General features: G+C 44.2%; 1 protein-coding gene and 1 long non-coding RNA gene across 7 annotated transcripts in view; one reads left to right on the plus strand and one right to left on the minus strand.

Annotated features, from left to right (window-relative positions):
- The window catches only part of PEG3 (paternally expressed 3), a 32,850-nt gene extending 19,084 nt beyond the window's left edge, over window positions 1–13,766 (minus strand). The window contains exons 1-6 of one of the 5 annotated variants that reach the window (XM_086690780.1): window positions 13,582–13,766; window positions 9,329–9,421; window positions 7,261–7,303; window positions 6,589–6,718; window positions 2,598–2,734; window positions 858–927 (exon numbers count right to left, since the gene is read on the minus strand). The gene's annotated coding sequence lies outside the window, so the exon portion shown is untranslated. Of the gene's footprint in view, window positions 1–857; window positions 2,735–6,588; window positions 6,719–7,260; window positions 7,304–9,328; window positions 9,422–13,581 lie in introns of all 5 variants that reach the window. The other 4 variants (XM_086690779.1, XM_086690781.1, XM_086690782.1 and 1 more) reach the window with 4 other exon arrangements.
- Window positions 13,767–13,944: 178 nt separating this feature from the next.
- Window positions 13,945–26,860, plus strand: part of LOC147573884 (uncharacterized) — a 169,810-nt gene continuing 156,894 nt past the window's right edge. Inside the window, exon 1 of one of the 2 annotated variants that reach the window (XR_015245102.1) lies at window positions 13,945–14,914. This is a non-coding gene — a long non-coding RNA (uncharacterized LOC147573884). The remainder of the gene's footprint in view (window positions 14,915–26,860) is intronic. The other variant, XR_015245103.1, reaches the window with a different exon arrangement.

The following is a 26,860-nucleotide window of genomic DNA, read 5'->3' on the forward strand; positions in this document are numbered from 1 at the left end:
TTCCAGAGCACAGAAAAGAGATGGAGGACATCTTACTCATTAATAATACTACCGTTTGAACACCCTTAAGAATTCAATCACAAGGTACACGCCAACTGCTACACCAAAAATTCACTCATTTCTTTTCTCAAGAAATTCAGGACTAGAGTAAACAAATTTGATGTTCTTTAAATGTGCTCAAGATTTTCTAACAAGGGCAACAGAACAGCCTGTGGTCAGCAAGAACATTATACATATATATACATATATATATATATTTTTTTAATTTAACAGGAAAAACTTAAAAAAAAGAATCAGGCCCTAACAACTCCTTCCCACAACTGCAGAGGAAGTTCATTTCAGATCTGAGAGTAAAAAAGGACTTTGAGAACAGAGTAATTGTAAAAATGGACAATGTAAGTATCTGTATGAAAAAGAAATGGGCGTACTCACATAATGCTTATGGCAATGGAGATTTTATGGAGGGCAATTTGAATAACTTCTTGAAATTTTAAATGTACACACCCTGTCCTATAAATTCTATTTCCATGAATTTATTCCAGAAATACATAATCACATATGTCCAAGAATATAGTCACTGAATAGTGCTGACAATGCACAAAATGTAGTACATATTCATATAATGATTATGAAACCTTTTAAAATAATGAGCCAATTGTAAATAAATGGATATAAGATGACCTCTAACGTAGTTAAGTGCAAAATGGGACACGAAAATGTGTACAGCATTCTAAGAAACTATAAAAACATTTACTTAGACAATTTCTGTAAGAATATATATGAGACTAGTAATAGTGATTAATAGTGATCACCCCTGGGGAAGGGAACTGGGGGCCAGGGAAAGAAGGGAAACTTACTTTTTCACTGTATAGTCTCCTTTTGTTTTTTGTTTTTATTTATTTATTTTTTACCATGAGCATGTATTACCTAGTCAAAAAAATAAATTCAAAGTTAAAACAAAACAATAAACAAAAGCACTAGTAGAGGCCTTAGAGACTGTGCTGCCCACTGAGTGGGTTCACGCAACCCTGACACCTTAACACTGAGGGGGTCTCCTCCCTTCCCTGCCTATCCCACCCTGCTGGAGTCCAAGGTCATATTCTAAACCAGATGGCAGGGAATTTAGAAACCCCCAAAGAATCAAGTCTGGAACTTCTGAAACCAAGAATCACATAAGGAAATTGCAGCTATAAGTTGAATATACTCCCCAGATCTCCAGCAGTTATTAATACATAATTGTAAGGTCATCCCCTATCCTAGGGATTCTGAAATCTAACTGATAGACCTGTCTGCCCATGTGCACAGAGGTACAGATCTCAAATGTGTTCAGAGAGGCACTGTGTGCAACAGCAAAGAACAGGGACAAGGAGGAGAAGGCCCAAGCATAATTCCAATGCCAGAGCCCACCAAAAGACCACTCACTCACTACTCAGCAGATGGGAAAATAAAAATGGGTACAAATTTTCTGTGCTATAAGATGCAACCAAAATAAAAACAAACCAGAAGAAGAGGGGGGAAATATTTTGCAACATAGACAACAGTTAATATCTCAAATGTGAGAAGCTCTTAGAAACCAATAAGAGAAATGTCCACCCGTAAAAATAAAAAATACAGTTCATAAAATTAGTGATAAGTTCCAACAGTCACATCGGAATCAAAGAAATGTGAAATATTACAGTCAACACCTTTTTGGCCTATCAAATGGGCAGATATTTCAAAAATAATCAAAAAGAAAAACTGATGTTGGTGAGAAGCTGGCTGGTGCAGGCATGAACCATAATTCTGGATGCCATTTCAGCCTATGTTTTAAAAACATTAAAAATGCCCATTCCTTTTGAACCAGCAAGTCTCCACTTAAGGATAGTCAAGTAGGTAAAATATTAGTAAGAAAAAAAAAAGCTATGGGGCGCCTGGGTGGCTCAGTCGGTTAAGCGTCCGACTTCAGCTCAGGTCACGATCTCGCGGTCCGTGAGTTCGAGCCCCGCGTTGGGCTCTGGGCTGACAGCTCAGAGCCTGGAGCCTGCTTCCGATTCTGTGTCTCCCTCTCTCTCTGCCCCTCCCCCATTCGTGCTCTGTCTCTCTCTGTCTCAAAAATAAATAAACGTTAAAAAAAATTAAAAAAAAAAAAAAAAAAAAAGCTAAAAAGTCAGGTGCCCACTACAATAAAGTCCTTATATATACACCTAATTTCCAGTTTATAAAAGGTAACACATGCAGCACTAAAGAGCTGCTGCAGTAAATGATGGCAGGTGACGCCATTTTACACATGGAGCCATGGGAAGGGACAAGCACATGTCAGAAAAGTGTTAAGCACATGTCAGAAAAGTGTTATGTTGCTAACGTGTTCTTGTATAACTATGGTCCTAACACGGGGCACAGATCCTGTCTCAAGAGTCAAACTCCGGAAAAGGAGACACTGATCGACATACTCCTACAGCGGTACCTGACAGCAGGTGAGTCTTGTGAGATGAGGTTAGGTGCCATCCTGGCCAAGTGACCCAACCTTTACCCCTTACTCACTCTGTTTACAGACCAAAGGGCAACTCAGAGTGGGGCCAGATGTGCTGTGCTAGTACTTGCCAGGGTCCCATACTCACCTTACCCTCAGGAAGACCCAGATCTCAGGTGAACTCGTCCTGTGACAGCGCCTCTGGCCAATCAAAAGCATAACTGCTCTACCCACTTCGCCCCCACTTCCCCAGTCCAGCTTCTGCCTCCATGGCAACAGCCACGCCTACCGTTGAACAAAACAGAAGATACAGGTTTGGAGGTAGCTGAGACGAAAGCATCACAAAGGAGCCGAGTAAAGGTTTGTCTGAAACGATCGCATGAAATGTTGGGGCTGAGGGGGTAGCCTGTCCAAGGACAGACCAGAAAGGCCAACAATAACAATTTACCCATATGATCAGAGATGTGCCTGGAGATGCGTGAACCTGGTAGAACTGAGAGTGCCTGCACTTAAACCCAAAGTCTCTGAGGGCAAAGCCTCTGCTGCCTTTTTCCACCATTGTATTTTTATCTCACAGGACTGGCACATAGGTGTTCAATAAACAGTTTTTTGCACTTAGATGCAAAAATGTTTAATAAATCCAATCTAGAAAAGTCTAGCCCATTCCAGTAATACAAAGGAAGATATCCCAATTCCAGGGGACTGTTCTATACGATGGATTATAAGGGGAAAGGGATCCTGTGAGCATTGTTTCGTGTTAAAAAGCATTTGCAAACTTCAACAGCCTCTCCTTATAGTGTTCTTAGCAAAGAGCACAACTAGGAGGCCACCTATGAACAATAGAGATTTATCTCAAATAAAAGCAAGCAAGCATATTAAACACTAAAGGTATTCCAACTAAAAGTGGGGGCCAGGAAGGGAGGACCTCCACCACAACCACCATGCAACACTATTCTGGAAAAACCTGGCTAACACAACTGAAGAAGAAGAAACGAAAAGCATAATGTGGAAAAAGCATTATTTTGAGCTAAAAGACCTTGTCACTAAATACAAGAAAAGAATCCCATTAATAGCAAAATAAATAAATTCTCATAAATAAATTCAAACTATCTGCAACTCCAAACAAAAATTTTTTAAATGTCTAGGACATAACACAAATCCTAAATACATGAAGACATATGTTTTTGGATGGGAATGTGGAAATTGTTGTCAATCCTTCCTTGAACATACATTAAAATCCAATGAAAGGATGGGAAGCTTTGATAAACTGAGAATCCAGTTCCTCTAAAGAATAAAGGTACAAAACTATCAGGACAATCCTGAATAAGGTATGTATCTGGTGGGGGCAATGTGTTGTCTGTAAAATGACCCAAACATATGGAAACGTACAGTATTCTTTCCAACACAATGACGCAAGTGTCAAGACAAATACACTTAACCGAGCTAACACAGTCCAAAACCTGACTTGCGTGAAAGTGTACACACACATGGGATTTAGTTTACAATAAAGAAAGGTCTTTAAATCAAAAAGAGCATTAACTGTTTAAATACAAACTATGAACTCTCTGAGGACTAAGTGGTAAAGAATAATTTTAACAAAAGTGATGAGAGGGGATGGCCAACACTTTAATTTCTGACCAGTTATTCAAGCATGCATTTCCAAGAAGGTTGGGACAGCCTCTGGCATTAGGAAAGCACCACAAACCAGTGCTGGGGTCTGGCCTCCTGCCAAGCAATTCTGTATGTCAACAACGCATCACTGGAAGCCTAAGGCCACAAAGGCCAATAATCTACTTTGCTCTCATTAAAATAAATCAGTGCCCTCAAAAAACAGCATTCCTCCAAAATTTTCATCAAACAGGAAGGAATGAAAACATAAATATCTTTAATAGAATGCTATGTAGCCATTAAGTCATGTTTTCAAGAAGTTTTTTAACATTATTTTCTGATTGCAAACATAAAAGATAATACGACATTCAAACATTACAAAATATTTAATGTAGAAACCACAAGCCACATCCACTGATCAAATCTGTTGCTATACTAAACCTTTTGACATCCATATATAGAGTAGCATCAAATTTTTACCCAAATGAGATCACATTAGGTGTTCTGCATGTGTGTGCTTTTAACTTTTATTTTTTCCAGTAAACTTTATGCCCAATGTGGGGCTGGAACTCACAACCCCAAAATCAAGACTCGTGTGCTCTGCCGACCCTGCCAGCCAGGAGTCCCTTGTGTATGTATTTCAAAACCTAGTAATTTATGATGGTTACCTTTCTATACTAGTACATATAGATCTACATCATTCTGAAGGCCACATAATATTCCATTCTACAGGTACACTGGTTTATTTAAACTCGGTGAAACCACTAATGTAAAAAAACTTTTAAAGCATTAAATGAAAATAACGGGGCATAAAATTGTACAGCATATGTGGCATTTACATGTATACCTATTTATATGCACATAGAAAATGATGGAAATATCCACACAATGGAATAAGGCAGTTTTTAGAAAGCAAACCTATAGATGGAAGTGTATTTATATGGAAATTCTTGTAGATAGTGCTAAATAGCTACTAAGTAGTATGTGTGCATACACAAAGAAACACACCCACAAAAATGGAGACTAAAAACATAGTGTACACATTATCTGAGCTCTCCAGGTGGCATATGACACCTTCTCCCCGCCCACCAACTACTGTCTCACATCCCAGGAACTTCACTCTTATAGCTTGAGTTTGAAATGTTAATGAACTGGGTATGATCTCATTGTGCTAAAAAAACAAACACACAAGAGCAAACAACTACAAGGATATTTAAACATACGGAAATACATATAAACTAAGCCAGAAGAAAATTTCCATATAAACTAGTATAGATTATTCATAAAAGGGGGAAAATAAAAAAATAAATAATAAAAGATACTACTTCTTTTTGCATTTTAATTTCAAATGTTATTCTAAGTTTATAATTGGAAACAAATTTTTGAATATAAAATTCAAAATAAATTCAATTGCTGTTGGTCTTTCCTTTTCCTTTCTGCTTACTACTGCTAAGCAGCATGCCCTCTGCTGTGGTGGTCCCCGGGATGTGGCCCCTGCTTACGAGGACACTTCATCTTCCCCTCTGGCCGCCTCCCACTGCTCCCATGGCACCCTCCACTCGCTGCCTGTATCACTTGATGGTGCTCCACACCCACGCCCTCCCCTCTGGCCTCATAGTTCAAACTGAATTCTGGCCACATGGCAAACCCATCACCTTCATTTCCTGACTTGGAGGTGGACCCTAGCATACCCCTACTCAAATTTCCGCATTTCCTTCTGCTCTCTGGAGTACAGATCCCAGTGTGGGTTGAGTAGCAGCCAAGGGCAGGATCTTAAAAGGTCTGACCACATTTGGCAGACAAAGGCAAAGGTGGAGACACAAAGGGACCAAGCCCTGGTCCTAGGGGCCAAGACCACCAATTCCAAGAGGAAGGAAAGAGAGGAGATGAATGACAGAAAGCAGTCTCTCTCTACCCTGGGCAGAGGGCCTTATGGATTTCTAGCGTTCTTTAACCTCCAAATATTGGTTCTTGCATACACTAGACATCTAACCATGAAATGTTATATGCATCATAAACATTTCATGCAGGATAAATTTCACTTGTGAGCCTGACCACTTAAAACTACAGGACAGTGGTGCCGCCTGTACAACAGTGCTGCCACTGTGGTTTCTACCACAGTATTTGCGCCATTCTTTGAATGTTTTATAGCACTTTACTTCTCTATTTCATAAAAAATGAATAGAAAACAAAAGTATGGGCCTCACATTTAATGTAACTGAAACAAGGATGGAATTCATCAGACACCTCTGCTACAAGGTGGGGCGGGGGGGAGGTGTCTTTGGCCTCAAACAACTGAACTGGGAAGAAATCAATTAAAGAACACAGATCAGAGGCTTGAAAACATTGAGTGGGACACGTGAGGAGAGCTAACGAAATCCTGTGACCCCACTGTTTCACCTCAGGCTCCCCACATCCCATCAGTTGAGAAAGAAGCTCCATGAGAGCTTCTTCAACCCCATTTCTACTTACTTACTTTGGCCCCTCATCATGGTGCACCTAGATTCAGCCCCCTCACTCATTCTACCTACCTCATCCGAGGGGGCTGGAATTGAGAACTTTAAAGTCAGGAAGCGAGGAAGTTACTTTCTTCGTTTCTTGGGGACAGCATGGTGTGCGGTCTCCTCTCTCTTCTCGTTTGCTCCATTCTCCTGCCTCTCTCTGCAGACCGACATTCTCTACTTCAGCATGCACGTGGTAAGCGCTGCCCCAGCCCCAGTCCTACCTCACCTCCCAGTGACACGCCCAGTGCTGACAGCCTCAGCAACCCAAGTTCTCCGAGTCTGCAAGTACACACCGCAGCTCAAGTCCTTCTAGGGTGGTGGTTCTCAAACTTGGGGTGCCAAAAGCCATCTGAGGTACTTGTGAAATACATACCTGCCTTTCTAGATGTGACGATCTAGGAGGCCTGTGGTTCTCTAGGATAAAGAGGCATTCCAATAAGCACCCCAGTAGTTATACTTTGAGAACCACTGCTGTAGGCTTAGGTGTCTGGTCTTGTTCGAATAATCACAAACAGAAGCATACGGACAACAGGGGCTGCTGGGGGGCCAGTTTCATATGGCAATGTCAGCAAAGAGTAAATGACCACTCTCCCTACCATCCTGGCCGCAACCTCCACCCTCTGGTCTTTTAGATGGCTCTTCTCAGATCATCTCCACATCACCCTGGGCTTACCTCTATCACAAAGGCTTAGCACTTACCACACTGCAGCAAAATTTCCTTGTTGGTGTCCATTCTTGTGGGCTTTCCCCAGAAATTTCAGAAGAGAGGAAATAGTATCTAAGAATTTTAGTTTAATGATCAGACCTCAAATAGTTCAAGACGAATAAAGCTACTTTAAAGAGAATGTCTTCTGAGCCAGTATGACTAACCTGGCCATATTTTCACGTCAATTATTAGCTAATCATTTTTTTTCTCCCAAATGAGAAAAAAACATGAAAAGATAGGCCACAAACGATGTACAGGAAAGGGCTACTCTGGTCAGACCTAATTTGAGTGGAAATTGGGAACAAAGAGGACTGGAGATAGGAGACCTCTGGTGTCCTAGTTACCCTAGCAAGAGCTTCACTGCAACCAGATGCTGGCGCTAGGCTACCTAAAGGCCAGTGCTTGTGAACCTTCACCTTCTCTCATTTTGATTCCATACTCACCAAGCAATCTTTTCATTATGGTTTCATTTCCCATGTAAGTCTGTCTACAGGGAGAGAATCTGTTGATCATACACACTTTTGAGTATTTGGGTCCCTGCTATAGTTATCTCCCACTATAAGCTAACAAGCCAGAATGGAGAAAACAGGAACATTGTACTTTAGTACAAAACACCGGTTTTCAACATAAACTAATATGTCAGTAGGGTTTACATAGGTTTCCCCAGCTTCATTAATGTGGATCTACTAACACAGGATGAGTCCTTAGGTGAAATAAGGTTTCTGAGTGTCCACAGGCTTTAGGACCAGACACTGGATACTTGAGGCACTCACTGAGGCCAGGCATAAACCAATGATTCCCAGGGACCAACCTGAATGGCACACGAGCCTTCCTTCAGATGGTAACACACCATCAGCACAGCCACCTATTTTGGTAAGCATGTTTTCTTACTCGTCATTTAACTACAGTTCTCACTCAGCAGACGTTGAGGCCAGTGATTATGTCACCCACTTCCAGAGATACAAAGTCTGGCATGGTTCTGTCCCAGAGTGGGCAGTTTCCATGTCTGCTGACAGAATGAACAACTTTTGCTATTTTGCTCACTTCCCCACACGATGTGATTCACTGCACCTGACCTGAAGCAGTCAGCAAGGTGTGAAAGAAGAGTACGGGGCCGACTGAGTCTCTTAGTAGCTCTCTAATATCCAACTACTTCACTTCTCCCCCTGCTCTGACCCTAATCCAAGCTATCATCTCTCACCCAGACCTGAAATGGTTATTGCTGCAGCCACTGTTTCCACCCTCCTCTTCAGAACCCTACAACAGACCATATTTTTAAAACACAAATCTGATTCTCACGTTACTTTTACAGCTAAAACACCTCAATGGTTTCCCATTGTGTTTCATATTGAGCCCATATACTTACCACTCACTGGAAGGCCTTTCACAGCACAGCACCAACTGACCTCTTCCCCACCTTGATCAAACGCCACTCAATTCTTTCCTTTGCTCCAGGCATCCTAGACTTTTGGCTATTCTCTCTGGAGCCCTCAGAAATGTCCCTGTGCCCTCTGCTTCAGACTACTCTTGCCACAACACACTACCATCCTCACTTCTTCAGTGCTCAGCCTGAGCTTCCCTGGCCTTCCAGAAAGGCCCTATGTGGCCTCTTTCAGGTTAACTGTCCACAGTGAATATTCTGTCTCAAAAACATCAATTGTACAATTATTTTTTCAAAGTCTTTCATTACCCAGTAGACTATGAGCTCCAGGAATACACTTCTTTTCCCACTCTAGGCCATGTTTGCTAGAAGAACCGACGGACCTCTCATGTTTCTCTAATCACCCAACAAGAGAGAAAAAGTAGGCCTGAAAGTGCAACTGAGTGTTGGGAGGGGGGGGTGGGCGGGAAATGAAGGAAACTGAAAAGCATAGCATGAGGCCAAGGAGAATTTCTGGCAAACACGCAATTCACCGGAAGAGTCTGTGGGTTTTCAGAGAGCACAAACGGGTACTTGCATGGCTGTATAGAACACGTATGCAGTAGAAAAGTGTCAGGATGAAGAAGAATGTGTTCACTCTAAGGATGAGTGTGGCAGTGTGAGAAGGGAATTCAGCTCACCTGGACCTGGACCCGGCCACCTAGTGTTTGGACCTAGTTCCTCTTCCTCTGGCCAGGTGTCTCTGAGAAGGGTAGGAGCTCGAGAAGGCAAAGCTGGGGAAGGAAAAGAAAACATGAGATGCCAAATTTACTTTGCAAATACCAGATTCCTCAGACTGGAAAGAACTGCACCTTTATCTCCTCCAGTGGCAGAGGTCAAGTGAGACCAGGAGAAAGAGTCTTCCCTCCCAGGATGGAAGGGCCCTGGGCATTGCTCCCTGAGGCAAGAGTTGTACTGTGGACTGTAATCACAGTCTCTTCCCTGTGGGGTTATGCCAATGGCTGTGCAAGTCATTCTCTGAACTTCTTAGAATGTCTTCTAACAAGCAAAGCAAAACAGTAAAGACACAGGGCTTTGGATTTAGAAATCAATTCAAGAACCCAACTTCCCACTTATTAACTATGTGATGCTGGTAGTTCCTCTAAAAGCAAAGGACACGTGTAGGCAAAACTCAGGAAAACAATAGCTGAAGTGGTACTATTATTTATTTACATATTTATGTATTTTACACACCCCATACAATACTTAACAACTTGCTTTTGTCTCTGCTACTCCTCACCACAACACTGTAATCTTCTAAGTATCACTTTATAGAAAAGCAGATGCTCAGAGAACTCAATCTCAGAGCTCATGGCAGACTGGTACAGATGAACCTAATGTCACTCTGAAAAACAGAACATCTACTGACATTTTCCGTGGAGACCACATGGACTAGAGATACAGGTACCCCTTAGAAAAGTGAGTTAAAACTCCAGTTTTGCCATCCAATAGCTAGTGATGCAGGGAAAGAAGTTTAACTGCACTGTAAATTTAAGTACTATGAAAAGATTATCTTCTATTAGGACCTTAGTATTATTGCCATTAGGTAGTTACTTCATTCCTTAACCTTACCCACCATTGTAGAGGTTTTCAACATGCTCCAAAATGGGGGGCTTACGAGATGCTTTGGTGGAGCTAGGACTAGAAGTGCCCCAGCTGGAGTCTGGGATACACGTAGGCAAACATGGTGAGAGCTACTTTAGTGCTGGAATCGCGGTAGTCCTCCAGAGGACGCAGCAGCAGTGCCACAAGTGACTCTGCGCATGTGCACCCCCCCACCCCCGCCACCAGCAGGTAGCCCCACCCAAGAACCAGGGCGGCCCCCCCCACAAACCACGCCCGGACATGCCTAGAGTACCTCCCCTGGATTGTCTCCCGTGCCACGCCCCTCTCCTGTCTGCAGCCCTGAATTGTCCAGTTCCAGGCTCTTAGACATTTTTCTTTGCGTAAACTCCATACTGACCTCAGAGCCTCTACACCCCAAAACTTATGTCCACAGCACGCGTCCTCTTCCCACAGCACGGGTCCGTCTTCTGGAGACCTCACCTTCCCCAAATCTATTAAAATGCCGACATCTGAACCCCAGTCACTCAAACGGACCCTCAGGGCTGCACAGATGAACCCTGTCCCCACATTCCTGAGACTTGGCTTTGGTGTCCTCCGAGGAAGTATCTCGCCTGCCACCCTGTTGAGTGGCCACTGCGGCAAACGCTCTGGGCTGGCCAAACTGGAGCCTACACAGCAAACCTGACTCCTGTTCTTAGCCATGCAAAGGTGGATAGGGCTCCCCAGGACCCCTCAGTCACTCAGGACACGGCAGTCCCATCCTCAAACCACCGCCTACAACTCCACGGTCCTTCTTGATGGCGCTTTAGCAACCGCCTACTGGCCAACATGGCACAAGGATGGGCAGGTGTTTGCAGCCCGGTGAATCTGGACCCGACAGCCCCTCCTTACACCCGTCCCCTGCAGCTCGGCCATCACTCAGATTGCGCCTGCGCAGCAAGCCCCAGCTGCCCACTCTGGGCCCGCCCCCTGCAGCCACGCCATCATTCAAGATGGCGCCTGCGCAGTAAGCTTCGGCAGCCACCTCTGGGCCCGCCCCCTGCTGCTCCGCTGTCATTCAAGATGGCGCCTGTGCAGTAAGCCTCGGCAGCCACCTACTGGACAACAAACATACTGCTGGGATGGGCAGGGGTCTCCAGGGTCTATTTATCGTTCAGGACAAGACAGCCCCTCCCTCAGGCCCACCCCCTGCAGTTCTGCCATCATTCAAGATGGCGCCTGTGCAATAAGCCTCGAGGGGCCACCCCACGCCAACACAACCCAGGCCTACCCAGCCAATGGGTAGGGGTCTGCAGTCTCCTGTTATTCAAAACATGAAAGCCTCTCTCAAGCCTGCTCCCAGCAATACCACCATCACTGATAGTGATACTTGCACAATAAGCTTTAGCTGTCACCTACAGGTCTTAATATCAATCGAGTGGGTGGGGCTCTGCAGCCCCTCCCTCACCCCGCCCCCTGCAGGACCTCTGTCACTCAAACGGTGGCTGCGCAGTTAAGTCTTGGCTGCCACCTGTCGACACAGTAGGCGGAACTCCGCAGCCCCTCCCCTTGGGCTCAGCCCCTGCAGCCAAACCCACGTGCACTCAAGATGGCGCCTGCGCAGTAAGCCTCAGCTGCCACCTGTCGGCCAACAGCTTCAGAGTGGGCCCAACTCTGCAGCCCCGCCCCTTGTCCCACCCCCTACAGCTAGCCCCACTGTCACTCAAGATAGCGCCTGCGCAGTAAGTCGCGGGGAGCTCTGCAGCTCCTCCCCCCTTGGATCCGCCCCCTGCAGCTCGGCTGTCCTTCAACATGGCGCCTGCGCATAAGTCTCGGCTGCCACCTGTCGGCCAACAAACAGTGCTACAGTGGGCCGAGCTCTGCAGCGCCTCCTCTCCCCTTGAACCCGCCCCTGCAGCTCCGCTGTCCTTCAAGATGGCGCCTGCGCAGAGAGTCTCGGCAGCCACCTGTCGGCCAACATGAATAGTGCCAGCGTGGGCGGGGCCCGCAGCAGGGTCAGTCCCCCAAACTGCCTGTGGTCCCACCCCCAGCCCCGCTGACAGGGTCTGCGCAACACAGCTAGGCTGCTCCCGTCCCCAGCATTTCCCCTAGCCAAAAGATGGGGCCAGACACACCGCAGGGTGACAACCACAAGGGAAGGCCTCTGCCGCGCCCAGATATCACCAAGGAGTAACAGCCGGTGCGTCCACAGCCTGTAGCTCTGTACCTCAGTACTAACAGTTTCATGGCGGCCGCGACCGCGGCAGCCGCGGCAAACTTAGCACAACGCTTGGCTTCTCCAAACCACATGGACCCAGCCAACAAAACGGTCTCCGGGTCACTAGCCATGGCCCATTCTCAGAAGTCAGAGCTTAGCCCTCAAGCCAGTTGAGGTGGCACCGTCACGGCAAACCTCTGCAGCCAAACCTTCGACTGGCAAAGAAAGTGCTAGGTAGTCAGGACCCTGAAGCCTTCAGATCATAGAACACGGGGTCACCACGGTTCCCCCCCCCCCCCCCCCCCCCCCGCCAGCCCTCGGCCCCGCCCCGCTACGGCCAGCCAGCCACCGTCGCACCAGCCTGCGCGGCAGACCTTAGCCACCCCCATCAAAGATGGCGCCAAGGTAGGAGGGATTCAATGATATCGTCACAGCCCAGGCTAGCCGCAGTCTCAACCGCCCTTGGCCCCACCCCAATCCGCGGCCAACCAATCAGGATAGCGCCTTTGCAGCAAACTTCACCGCCCACACCAAATATGGCGCCAGGTGGGCGGGGCTCCCCATCACTCACAGCCCTGAGAAAATACCCACTGGCGTGAAGCCCTCGGCCCCGCCCCTCACGACTTGTAGCTCCTCCCGCCGCCACTGCGGCAAAACAAGCCCCGCCCCCAAAGTCTGGCAAGGATGCTGAGACAGCCTGAGGGACCTGGCTGTCAGGGACGCCGTGGGACAGACGTAGTGATCTGTAGCCCCCAGACCCGGCCAGCCCACCACTTCCCCAGCACCCACCCTGGCGGGCTCGCCTGACACAAGTCCGCGGTCATCCCGTCCCCGTCCCCCACCTCCACTAGGCAAGATGGCGCGGCAGCCCCCCGGCTCCGCGGCCACCTCAAAGGGGTAGCCGGTCCCTGAAACCCCGGCCAGACACGCAAGATGGCGTCCGCGGCAAGCGCGGCAACCCGAGCACCGGACCCGTTGAGAACCCCACCAGGCGGTGTCCGCCGGCTGCCTTCCCCCTTCCCCATCTGACCAGGGTCCCAGAGTGCAGCGTGTGACGGCCGTGCTGCCTCACGCGGCATCCGGACACCGTCCTGACACAGACGTGTAGCGCGGGGGTCCGGCCGGACTCACCTCCCCTCACCACACTGCCTCGGGCCCCACGGCTCGGCCCAGGAGCAGCCCGTGTGCACAGTCTAGCACGCCCACAGGGCCCCTGGCGCCCGGCGGCGCCACCAGCCTAGGGTGGACATGTCCGCTCCTCAGCTCCGACCTCGTCCTCCCCGCGGCTCCCAGCGTCTGCACCGAGCCTCTGCGCGCGACTCCTTGTCAGGCTCTCCGCAGAGGCGGGGCTGCAGCGCAGGCCAATGAGAGGCCGAGCTGCCCACCCCGGGCCCCCTCGCCACGCCTCTGAGCGCTGCCAATCAGGCTGCGGTTGCCGTGGCGATGGCTTGGCGCGAAGGCAGGAGGTTGACGTCAACCCAGCCAACACCAGGGGCCCCTGACAGGGGTCTCGATAAGGGGGTGTGGGGGTGTGTGAGACCCCCACACAAAGAAACGGGGGTGACAAGCAGAAGGGCTGACCAACAACTCCCAAACACAAAACCAATGAAGAAAAAAAAATACATTTGTCCCAAAAGTGGAAATCCTGCGGGCAAAACCATGTACGTTGAAGTGTGAAGAACGAGAAAGTGGGAGACGACACGTTTGCGTCCAGGACACGCGAGAGACGCGGGGCTAGTCCCTCCGTAAGCCAGGCTCTCTCGGGCCCCGGGCGGTACGGGCCGAACCGCGCCAGAAACCCGGGCAGCGAGGGAGGAGGCTGGCACCTCAGGGGAGCGCACTGGCGCTGGCGGACCCGCTGTGGAGAGTCACGCGCGGACTGCACGCCGGGCCAGGCGGACCCCGCCGCAGCCCGCACAGATCCCGACACGGATCCCCACACAGACCCCGCCGCGGCCCGCACGGAACCCGCACAGATCCCAACGCGGATCCCCGCAGCATCCCACACAGATCCCACAGCCACCCGTCAGTACCCGCACAGATCCCCGCAGCCACCCTGTTAGCACCCGCACAGATCTCGACACGGATCCCCACAGCCGCCCCACACAGAGAAATCCCCGCGGCGTTCCGCACAGACCCCGCAATCGGTCCGGTAGCACCCCGCACAGACCCTGCGGCGCCCTCATACAGATCCCACCAGCGCCCGCACGCAGCCCCCCACCACGCCCGGGGCACGGACCCCGCAGTGCCCCGAAGACTTCCGCGAGCCGCCCCACACGTGGCCCTGCACAGACCCCTCGCAGTGCCACGCACGTGGCCCGGCTCGGACCCCGCGGACCCCCCACAGTGCCGGTGGGCACACGGCGGACCACAGAGGACACCGGGGAACCGTAGCCCGGGACAGCAGCGAGGGGCGGCTGTCCGGGACTAGGGACAAATTGCTCACGTTTGTAGGAATGAGCTGGTAAGTGTTTTCATTTGTTTGTTAAGGATGCACACATTTGCAGGTAAAACTTGCGCAAAAGAATACAGGAAATCGCAAGCTGGTTACCTTGAAGGAAAAGGAATTGCGGGTGAGGGGAGGAGGATGAAGGGAGGAATTTTTCCCCTGCTCCAACCCATGCTGTTTGTTATAAATACGAATTTCTTTTCTAGCAGTAAAAGCAATGAATTATACAAAGTTCATTAACATACCATTGATCCAACTGTTCCATGAAGGCAGAGATAAGCAGCGAATGAAAGATTATATGCAAGCGTGTTCATGGAGCATCATTTTTTATTAGAAAAGTGTACCCTGCAGAAGAATTAAGCTGTATTCTGGTCAATCCGTACACTGAAACTTTACCGTGGCCAATAAAAAATGTAGGATTTTAATTTTCAAGGAACAAATTCATTAGATGGTTAATTACAATAAGCAGGTTACTTACTAGCGCACAGAATGTGGTGCCGAAAATTAAGTGTTCTGTTCATACATAATAAGTATAAATAGAAATCAGTGGTTGCTTGCTACCTTAAGAAGCTACTGGCTTGGGGTGGGGGGTGTTTTAAGCTCCCCAAGTCTTCCACGGTCTCCTCTCAGCCAGCAGCGCCACAGTGAACTTAAAATCTGAATGAAAACACTGTGCGTGCTGTGCACCTCCGAAACCTATTCCCCAGCAGCCTCTCGGGAAATTCGAGAGGCATGACTGCAAGTGAGCGCTACTACCCTCAGGTCAGAGGTTTTCACATCTGGCTACACCTCAGGATCAGCCGGGGAGCTGTTCAACCCTGGAGCTGCCCAGGGCCCCGCAGACGCGGTGGTTTTGGAGCTCCCCAGGTGATGCTAACGTCTGCACATGGTGCAGGAGGTGATGACTTTAACTCATTCTACGACCCCGCTCTCTCTCCTCAAAGGCCTCTGCCTGCAGTACAGGTGTCTCTCTGGATCCTGGATCACTCCTTCCCTTCAGATACCACATGCCCTCGGGACTCCCGCAGTGACTACCCCTTTCCTCAGTGCTCCCTCCCCCTCTCCCTCCAAACCGCTCTTGATAGAGTGGTCTGTCCCTAACTCACCGGCCTCACTGCACATCCTCTCCCCCTACCATGCCCCCCGATGAAACTGCTGAGCAATTCCCTATGCAGCTAGGAAACTTGACCTTAATCTCGCTTGATCCTTCAGTAACATTCAACATCCTCACTAAAAGAAACAATAACAAACAAAAACCCAGGCTATCTTATTTTTCCGTGACACGACAGGACACCACCCTGGTTTTCAATGGCCTCTTCTCCATCCTCTTGGCTGACTTTTGCTCTGTTCAACCTCTAAACGCTCACAACTCGGTCACTAGACTTCTCCGTCAACATGCACTCCCTAGGCATGGTTTAAATACCACCTAGACGCCAACAGCTCCCAAATTTAAATCCCCTGCCACAGAACTTTCCACAGAAGCTCCTGTATCTGACTGCTCCACCTGCATATTCAACAGGAACTGAAAGCATTTTAAATAAATATTTAATTTCCCTTTGCCTCATTCTATAATTCTATATATTTCTATAAGCAGTACCAGTTGCTATAGCCAAAAATCTCACAATTGCTCTTGATTCTTCTTTTCCTTACTGTCACCATCTAAATCATCAGCAAGTCCTGCTGACCCTACATCCAAGACATCCCAAATTTGTCCAGTGTTTTCCCTCTTCGTGACAGTCCTAATCACCGTGACTTCCCCTGGTTATTAGCCTACTCACCGGATCACCTGCTTCCACTCCAAACCCTTCCCTCCCAAGATTCTCTACACAGCACCAGGGTGATCTTTGAAGGTGCATAAGATGTCATGGACCAGCTTGAATTACCCCCTGTCCCCTACCCCCGTCGCACTTAAATATAAGTCTAAAACATGTACCATAAACAAGTCAAAAGAAAAGCCATCAATATCCTTTGTTATGGAAGTGTTAAATACTGGTGCTGTAAAATTCAACAGTCTTTTCCTTCATATTTCTGCTTTTTATTCCTTAAGAAATCCCTACCCACACAGAAGTCAGAAAGATACTCTAATAGCCTTGGTTGTTGTTGTTTTTTAATGTTAACTTTTCTGTATGTTTTGTGGTAAGGATCTAATTTCTCTCCTGATGTATGTTTCTGCATATGAGTAGGCCTGTCCCACTAGTCTGTCCCACTGGCCCATTTGTCTATCTCTGTGTGTTAACACATCATAGTAATTATTACAGCTTTTGGTATCTTGATAACTGAAAGGGCATCTGCCCTACTTTGCTTTCAAAAGTGTCTTTGGCTATTCTTAGCCCTCCATCTCCAAATGACTTCTAGAATTAGCTTGTCAAGTTTGATGAAATATGCTATCAAGGGGGAACCTGACTGGCTCAGTCAGTGGAGCATGCGATCCCTCAGATCCCTCAGGGCAGTGAGTTCGCATTGAGTGAAGAGATAACTAAAAAAGAAAAACAACTGAAAAAAATATCCCATTGGGATTTCAATTTGATTTTAGAAAGCCTTTTTTCCTATTACTTATCCAATCTGTTATTTGGGGTTACAACATGGTATAGTTGTTTTTTTTTTTTTTTTTAATAACTTCAGGTATACAGGAAATTTGCAAAGATAGGATAAATATTCCTTACCCAGTTTCTCCTGATGTTAACATCTTACACAACCTTGGTACACTGTGAAAATGAAGGAATTACCTTAGTACAGAACTATTAATTAAATTACAGACTGTATTTGAATTTTACCTGTTTCTATAAATCTCTTCCTTCTGTTCTAGGATCCTAGCCAGGATACATTATTATTTCTTCTTAGGCAACTCTGGGCCATGATAGCCTCTCAGTATTTCCTTGTTTTTCATGACTTTAGCAGTTTTGAGGTACTAGTCAGGTTATTTTATAGAATGTCTCTCAATGAGTTGATCTAATATTTTCTCATGATTTGTCTTGGATTGGGAGTTTTTGAGAAGAATTATCTGCTCTTCCTTTTTATATGCTGATTTTGTATCCAGTGAATTTGCTTACCTGTTTTATTAGTTCTAATACTTGTTAAGTTTGTCTATATTTTCCTGGATTTTTTGTAATGTTAACATCTTTATTAATGATAATTTTTTACTCTAACAGTCAGAACTCCTATCATGAGCATTAATGCATTGACTAGGACCTCTGAGGTGGGGATACTTCTTATCTTTCACCAACAAGTAAAAATGTTCACAAGCTTTTTTGCAGAACCTCTTTATTGGGGGTTAAGGAAATTCCCTTAAGTTCTAGTTTTCTGAAAACTTTAGCATGAATAAGATTAATTTTATACAATGACTTTTCTATGTCTATTGGGAAGATTCAACTTTGTTATTTTATGCAATCTGTTAATATGGAGAATTAAGGCAAATTTTCTGTTGTTGAAACATGTTTGCATTCCTAAACCATACTTGACCATGATTACGAGGGTCTGATTTATATACACATACTGCTGTATACTACTGGTTTATATTCCATGTTTGTTTTTTACATCTAAATTCTTAATTATACTATCCGTGCCTGGTTTTAGCATCAAGGTTATACCGGCCTTATAAAATGACTTGGATTATTTTGCTGTTATATTCTCCACAATTGTTTATAAAATATAGGGTTCTCTGCTTTTTGAAAGTTTAGTATAACTCACTGTAAAATCCAGATCTGATGTCTTTTTACATGGAATATTTTGGACTTCATTTCCTCATAAGTTTGGGACTTATATTTGTCTTGAGTCATTTTGGTCATTTATATTTTACAAGAAAACTGTCGATTTCACTTAAATTTATTAGCATAGAATTGTTCACAGCATTCTCTTTGATTTTTAATCTCTTCTGCATTTGTAATATGTCACCTTTTCTAGTACCAATATCATTTATTCTTGTGTTCATCAGTTTTATTAAAGATTTGACAATTTTATGTTTTTTAAATGGCTTTTGGCTTTTTGACCATATTCTTCTTTTCCATTTAATTAATTTCTGTTCATTTTATTATTTCCTTCCTCCTACTTATTTGGGTTTCTCTTCCAAGTGTCTTGAGTTGCATATTTACCTAATTTATTTTTAATCTTTTGTGATTTTTAACAGATACACTTAAGGCCATAACTTTCTCTCCGAGTATCACTTGAACCGCTATCCATGTATTTCTGTTGTTCGGTACTGAGTTATACTGTTTCCATTAGATTTCCTCTTCATGACATTAAAGACTGCATGCATTCAGGTTCCCAAGTTCTTCAAAAGTCTTTTGATTATAGATTTCTAATTTAACTGCATCACAGCCAAATGATATCGTCTATAGGTTATTATTTCATAGTTGTTAAAACTTCTTTTGCGATCTTAGGATGTAATCAATTCTTAATTGTTCAATGCGTTAGAAAAGAATGAGTATTCTGTAATTGTTAGCTACCAATTTTATTTGTGTTCATGAGATCTGGCTTATTAACTATGTGTTTACATTTTCAGAATTCTTACTAATTTTCTCTCTGCTTAACGTATCAGATCTAAATAGTTATAATAATATCACCTATTATGCCTTTGGTTTTATCCACTGTTCCTGATATTTCTTTTAGCTTTTGCTTTATGTTTCAAGGCCATATTTTTCGGTAGAAACAAGTCCATGATTTCCTCTTTTAAGGTGAACATCTAAGAAATTAATCTGGCGGTTTACTTTTAACAGAAGAGTTAATCTTTCCCCATTTTAAATTTCTGATGTATTTGCTTGTTGAATGTACGTTTTCCTTTGCTTATTTTCTCCTTTCTTGCCTTCTACTGAGTAGATCAATTTTTCTTTACTCCTTTTTCCCCTCTGCTAATGTGGAAACTCTCAGTTATATTTCAGTTACTTTATTGTCTATCTTTAAAGTCCTAATTTATACACAAGTGTGTATATATACTTTTTTTTGCAAGTATATATATATTTTTAACAAAGCATAAAATAATAAAGGAAATTCTGGAATAACTTAGCAATTTATTGAATTTCCTATTCCCCCTTCCTAGTTATTATCTAGAATTTTAGCTATACTTTTTATTTTAAAAAAATTTTTTAGGTTTATTTTTTTATTTTGAGAGAGAGAGAGAGAGAGAACACGCAGGAGAAGGCCACAGAGAGAGAGAGACAAAGAATCCCAAGCAGGCTCCGCACTGTTAGCACAGAGCCTGACATGGGCTTGATCCCACAACCCAGATCATGATCTGAGCTGAAATCAAGGGCCAGACATTCAACCAACTGAGCCATCCAGGTGCCCCTTAGCTATACTTTAAAGAAAAAGAAAATTTGAGACTCAATAATTAATTATATTTGTCCCTATTTTGATAATTTATTCATTCTGATTTCTTAAATTTCACTCCTTCTCTCTAGATTCATCTGTTTTACCACTGAAAAAAATCCTTTAATAAGTCTTTTAGTTATGGTATAAGGTAGTCTATTTGTATTTCTAAAAATGGCTTTAAAAGACATTTCTAAATGACAGTTTATCTAGGTATGGAATTCTAAGGTGACCCTCATATTCTCCCCTTATCTTGAAGATTATTTTTTCTAATGTCTTCAGACACTTCTGAGGTCTGCTGTCAATTGAAATGTCCCACTGGAGCTTTTAGAATAGGTAGTATTGTGGATTCATTTTTATCCTGCTCAGGACTTGTGTGCCTGATGAAGGTTTTCTTTCCCTTCTGAAGAATTCACACCCAGTCTGTCTTGGCCAAAATAGCTTTTTTTTTCCATTCCAATTATATTCTCTTATTCTCAGCCTACTGGAGTATATTGGCCCTTCTTCATCTATCTTCCATTTATCTTCTCTATTTCTTGTATTCTTTTCTGAGTTGCTGAGTAATTACTTAAAAAAAAATATATGTATATATATACCATATATGATATATGTATGAGATATATATGTATATATACATTTACATATATACACATACACACATAACACACACATTTTATTAAGTCAACTCTATGCCCAATGTGGGACTTGAACTCATGACCCCGGGATCAAGAGTCGTATGCTCTACCAACTCAGTCAGACAGGCACTTCTGTAATTCCTCTTTTTAACTGCATCCAATAGAGTGTTTCCCTTGTTGTGTTTTACAGAGGCTATATTTTTTTCATGTCTAAGATTTTCAATTGGTACTTTTTTATACCCACCTTTTCTCAAATGGATGAACATTTTATGAATACTGTTCCTTATCTTTCAAGAATCTTAAAGTCACACTAAAACTATCTGATTTGAATTGCATTTTGTCAGTGAATTCATGTCCTACCTGTTGATTTTGTTGTCTTGCTTATTATAGGTTTTCCTAAGTTTAATGCAGTGCTTTGCAATTTTGGTTTCTAAGTGTTTCTCCTATGGTATATCTTTATCCCCTTTTCCCCTTCTCTCAGAACTTCACTTTCTTCCACGTCTAGCTTTTTTTTTTTTTCTTATTTTTTGGTTATCTCTACCTGCCCATGAGAAACTTACTCCTAAGACAAGTTTTATATTGTCAACTGGGGCTTCTGTGCCATGTGATAAGAGAATATATTATCCACTGAGCAAGATTTAAGCTTACTTAGGCTGGGTCCTCTCTACATGGCTGTCTTTTTACCTACTGCCACTACTCACAATATCAGCTGGAGCCCTGAGTAACTATCACTAGTTTCTTCCAGCCTCATTTCATGTCAGGAGAATCCCAGCCCAGCCCATTTGACAGAAGGATCCTGGGGCCTCAAGATGCATCGGGGACTTCTGGACCTTGTTACTCTTCAACAGTCCAATTGTGAACTTCCTCTATTTCAAGATCAAAAGTCCTGAAGGTTTATGTCTTTAAGCCCCACATATCCTTGCATTTTTCTGTTCAGTTTTTTGATCTACAGAGATGTCATAAACATCACTGCAAGTTTATATTAAAAAGAGATTGAAGTGTGCATGCGAAAGTTCACGGCACCATCTCAAAAACAGTATTTTCTAAATTATCTACAGCAGTAATCTCATTTCTTTCCCAAGTGTGCAGTGGCATTCTCCTGAGGCTGACAGACAGAATACTGAGGCAGAGGAGGATTTAGTTATTTTCATTTAAGCCAGATGTTGAAGAGATTTGCAAAAATATAAAACAATGCTGCTCTCCTCAGTCATCTTTTGTTTTGGGAATTAAGACATTTTCAGGAAAAAAAATGTTACTTCCATTAAAATGTAATGGATTTACTACTGTTATTTTCAACGTATTCATTTTTATTTATTTTTGGGACAGAGAGAGACAGAGCATGAACGGGGGAGGGGCAGAGAGAGAGGGACACACAGAATCGGAAACAGGCTCCAGGCTCTGAGCCATCAGCCCAGAGCCTGACGCGGGGCTCGAACTCACGGACCGCGAGATCGTGACCTGGTTGAAGTCGGACGCTTAACCGACTGCGCCACCCAGGCGCCCCCTGTTATTTTCATTAAAAAAATTTTTTTTAATGTTTATTTATTTTTGAGAGAGAGAGAGAGAGAGACAGAGTGCAAGAAAGGGAGGGGGAAAGAGAGAGGAGACACAGAATCTGAAGCAGGCTTCAGGCTCTGAGCTGTCAGCACAGAGCCCAATGCAGAGCTCAACCCCACGAACCATGAGATCATGACCTGAGCTGAAGTCGGACACTCAACCAACTGAGCCACCCAAGGGCCCCTTACTACTGTTAATTTCAATGAACTAATATATGTTTATAATTTTCATTTTAATTTCTAAAACTACATAGATAGAGTGATAGATACAATTCACATAAACAGAATTTTTGCAGTCCTCAGTCATTTTCAAGAGTATAAATGGGTCTTAAGATCAAGAAGTTTGAGAACATTTGGTCTACAATAAATCTGTAATAGATTGGGCTGTTGGGTGTTATGATCCCATGGTTTATCCCAGAGCTTAATACATGGAAGTCTCTCAGTAAATACTGATTCATTCATTCTTTCAACACATATTTGAGTGCCTACTACATATAAGGGCCAATGCTGAGGCCAGGTTCATGGTTCACTGTGAATGACACTGAAATGGCCCCTGCCCTAATTCATTTATTTGATAAATATTTCTTCAAGCTTCACTCTAGCTAGGAAGATACATACAGTAAGTTAGTTGACAAAATGAACCTTTAAAAATCGTGGTGAGTGCTTTGAAGAAAAAAAACAGGATGTGGAAACGACGAGGGGTATGTTTGTGGTAGTTACAGAGTAGTCAGGGAAGGCATCTCTGAAAGAAAAGCAAAGACCAAATGGTAAGAAAGAACAAGCCCTGGAAAAAGCAAGGGGAATAATAACTTAGACAGACAATGTACAAAGCAATGCACAAAGACCATAAAGGAAAAAGAGGAGGACACCAGGAAAAAGATAAGAGGACATCAGAATGGGTGGAGGACAGCAAAACTGGGATTGAGGGGCACAAAACGAGGTTGTCCAGGTATGTAAGAGCCAGCTCTTTAGGACCGTAGGCCAAGATGATCTTGAATTGAATCCCAAATGTGACGGGGATTTGTTAAAGACTTATACACAAGGTCTGACTTAATCCACTGTAAGATGATTCATGTTGCTGTGTGAAGCAGTGGAGATTCGGGGAACAGAGGAGTCAGCTGTCCAGGCAGAGGAGGACGGTGCCCTGAACTAACATGGTGGCGGTAGACACAGGCAGAGATGAACAAACAGAGGATGTATTTTGGAGATGGAACAGAGACATCTTGCTGATAGAATCTGTGTGTGAGGCAAGGGAAAAAAAGTATCAGAAATGATTCCTGTGTTTCTCGTTTGGGCAACTGGGTAGATAGAAGTATTATTTAGTGAGTCTTTGAATCACATGTTTGGTGGGGGAAGAGCCTAAAATCAAGAGCTCTCTTTTGGATGTGTTATATTTGAAATGCTTATACTCGGATCAAGGATAAGGAGAGGCTGAGTAGGGATTCTGGAGAGGTCTCTGCTGCAGCTCTAACTCTGGAAGTCCTCTGCACAGAGCTGGGTTGTTGCAGAAATGGGTTAAAATCAACACTTTGCGAAATAAAGAAAGAAAATCGGTTTTTCAGTGTTTACAACTATTATGTATATATTCACTGATGAATAGGTAAATATTTTAGTATACAAATTTGTATAAAGTTCCTCAGTGATGCAGATCTAACCAATTTTCCTTAAGAGTAAACTTACTTTCATTTTTTAACTCTCTCAAGGAATTTTGGGACAACAGAAAACCAAACATTTATATTAAAGGCAACCAACTCTTTCACATAAACTGCTCCTAAATTCAAACATTAAAATAATAGCACCCCCAAGTAGTTAAATTACATATAAGACGAGGGCTAGGCAAAGGACAACCCTGTCATAAATCAGAGGTTGTAAGAGGAAACCATGTCAAGTCTGGCAGACAGTGTTAAGGTCCAGAACTATGAGAGTTCCCGTATGCCAAGAAGGCTCACCCGCCATCCAGTGTTCTCACACGTCCCCAGCCAAGAGGGCACTGGGCACCTTCTCTCATCAGAGGCAAAAGCATTCAGAAGTCAATTATCACATGCTAATCAAAATACTTATTTGGAAAATGCAGGGTTATTCACACACTTTTCTTGTGAATTGGTTTATCAGCCAGAAAGCTCTAATCCTGACCTGGGAAAATGGCAGATGCTCATCTATTCAACCGTTTGCGAAATAGGTGTGGAATTTCAACTACGTCCAGACGCTAGCGATACAGCAAGAAAAGAAATAGTCTCTGCCTGAGTGGGACATACATCCACAGATGAAACCCAACAATCAAATACCCACACAATGTGAGGGACAAGCAGTAAGTGTGCTAAAGACGCACACGTACGCTGCGAGTGTGACCCAGAGCTGGTGCTGAGGAGAGACGGCCGATGCCTAATTAAAAGTGTGTCCAAAGGTTAGGAGGCAGAGAGGAACATGGGAGCCGCAGAACGGGAATACAAAGTGGCATAAGCCAGATGCTGCAGAGGAAAGTCAGACCCTGCAGGGTCCCGAAGGCCATTTAAGGACCAGAGACCCCTGGCAATCATGATCTCCAGGACACGGCAGGAATTCCTCCTAGGGGCGACCACCGCTCAGATCTCACCCAAGTCTCCTGGAAAATGGCACAAGTGCCACACATACTCACATGCTGACACCTCAGGACGTGACCAAGATGATATGGAGAGGTGATCCAGCTTTCACAGCGCAGATAGGCCAGGAGAGGAAAATGCATTCTTACCTGGCTGGTTTTGCCAAAGGCCCATCACGAGATATTATCTGAAGAGAACAAGAAAAAGGCAATCCTTCAGATAAAAGTAAAAAAATGACTCATAAAGCAGAAAAAAGCTGGAGATAAGAGATACAGATTTTACAAATTCTATGTATTACATAGAATACAAAATTCCCAAAGAATGAGAAATAGCTCATGGAATGATCTCCAAGATACACTGTTAAGTGAAAAGCCAAGGAGTTAAACACTTCATTGGTTAAATTAAAAGGCAAACAAATATATACCTATATTTGCTTTTTTTTTTGAGAGAGACAGAGTGAGCGAGCAAGCGCATGCTTGTGTGCGAGTGGGGAAGGGGCAGAGAAAGAGGAAGAGAAATCTTAAGCAGGCTCCACACTGTGAGCGGAGCTCAATCCCACGACCTGAGATCATGAGTTGAGCCGAAACTACGAGTCGGACCTTTAACCGACTGAGCCACCCAGGTGCCCCCTACGTTTGCTTCTGTATGCATGGAATAACTTTGGAAAGATTATTCACAAAACTAGTGACACTGGCTGTCAATAGGGAGGGAAGGGAACTGGTGGCTGGAGACTGCATATGGGAAGGAAATTTTCACTCCATACCCCTTTCTCCTTTTTGAATTTTGAGTCACATAAATATATTACCTATTAAAAGCTACAGCAAACACATTAATATTAAATAAGATTTGACTAACACATATGGAAATTTAATGAGAAGGAACATTTTCAAGGAAAATAAAAGTGACCAAAACCGACTATCAAAGGGATAGGAAAAAAGAAGTTAGGAAAAATCTTTTCACAAAGAATTTCTATGTGTTAAGATCTCCCAATACATTTTAATAACCTAGCACTGGGATTTTAAACCGCACGATCTCTAGGAGATTAAAAACTAATACTTATTGAGCACCTTTCTTGTGCTACGGACTGCATTAAGCGTTACATGTTTTTTGTAGCTCATCCTTCAAACAGGCGAGACAGGTGTCTTCATCTGCTTTACATACAAGGAAACTAAGGCTCACGGAGTCTCACTCAAACTTGCATGCCTTGTAAATGACTCCAGAGGTCAGACTCTTCAACCACTATGCTACGTGATTCTATGCCAACAAATTGGAAAACCTGAAAGAAATGCATCATTTTCTAGGGAAGCAGAAAATAACGTGAAATCTCGGTTGACTGGAAGTGTCCTACAAATGCCCGAGGACTAATTACTCTTAGTCTGCACAAATTGTTACAGGGCATTAAAAAAGGCAGATGGCTTGCCAATTCCTTTAACTAAGTTGGGAGAGTGGCTTTCAGGAACATTTTTCTTACAATGACAATGTGTTACCAGAGCAGCTATCTTGTTGTGGTACTTGCTCTGTGTCGGCCACCAGGTTAAGCACTTTAAAAAATGATCTGGGAGCCACTTGGAAAACAGTCTGGCAGTTCCTTAAAAGGTTAAACAGTTACCAGAGGACCCGGCAATTCCATTTCTAGATGAAATGAAGCCATACGCCCACATAAAAACTTACACATGAATGTTCACAGCAGCATTATTGTAATAGCCAAAATGTGGAAACAACCCAAAAGTCCCTCAGCGGATGAATAGATAAATAAAATGTGGTCTACCCATACAACAGACTATTTGGCAGTAAAAGAGAATGAAGTGCTGATACATGCCACAACATGGGTCAACTTTGAAAACATTATGCTAAATAAAGGAGCCAGTCATAATGGCTTGCACATTGTAT

The sequence above is a fragment of the Puma concolor genome, chromosome E2, assembly GCF_028749965.1.
Source record: "Puma concolor isolate L17-30 chromosome E2, mPumCon1.1.hap2, whole genome shotgun sequence".
Lineage (NCBI taxonomy): Eukaryota > Metazoa > Chordata > Mammalia > Carnivora > Felidae > Puma > Puma concolor.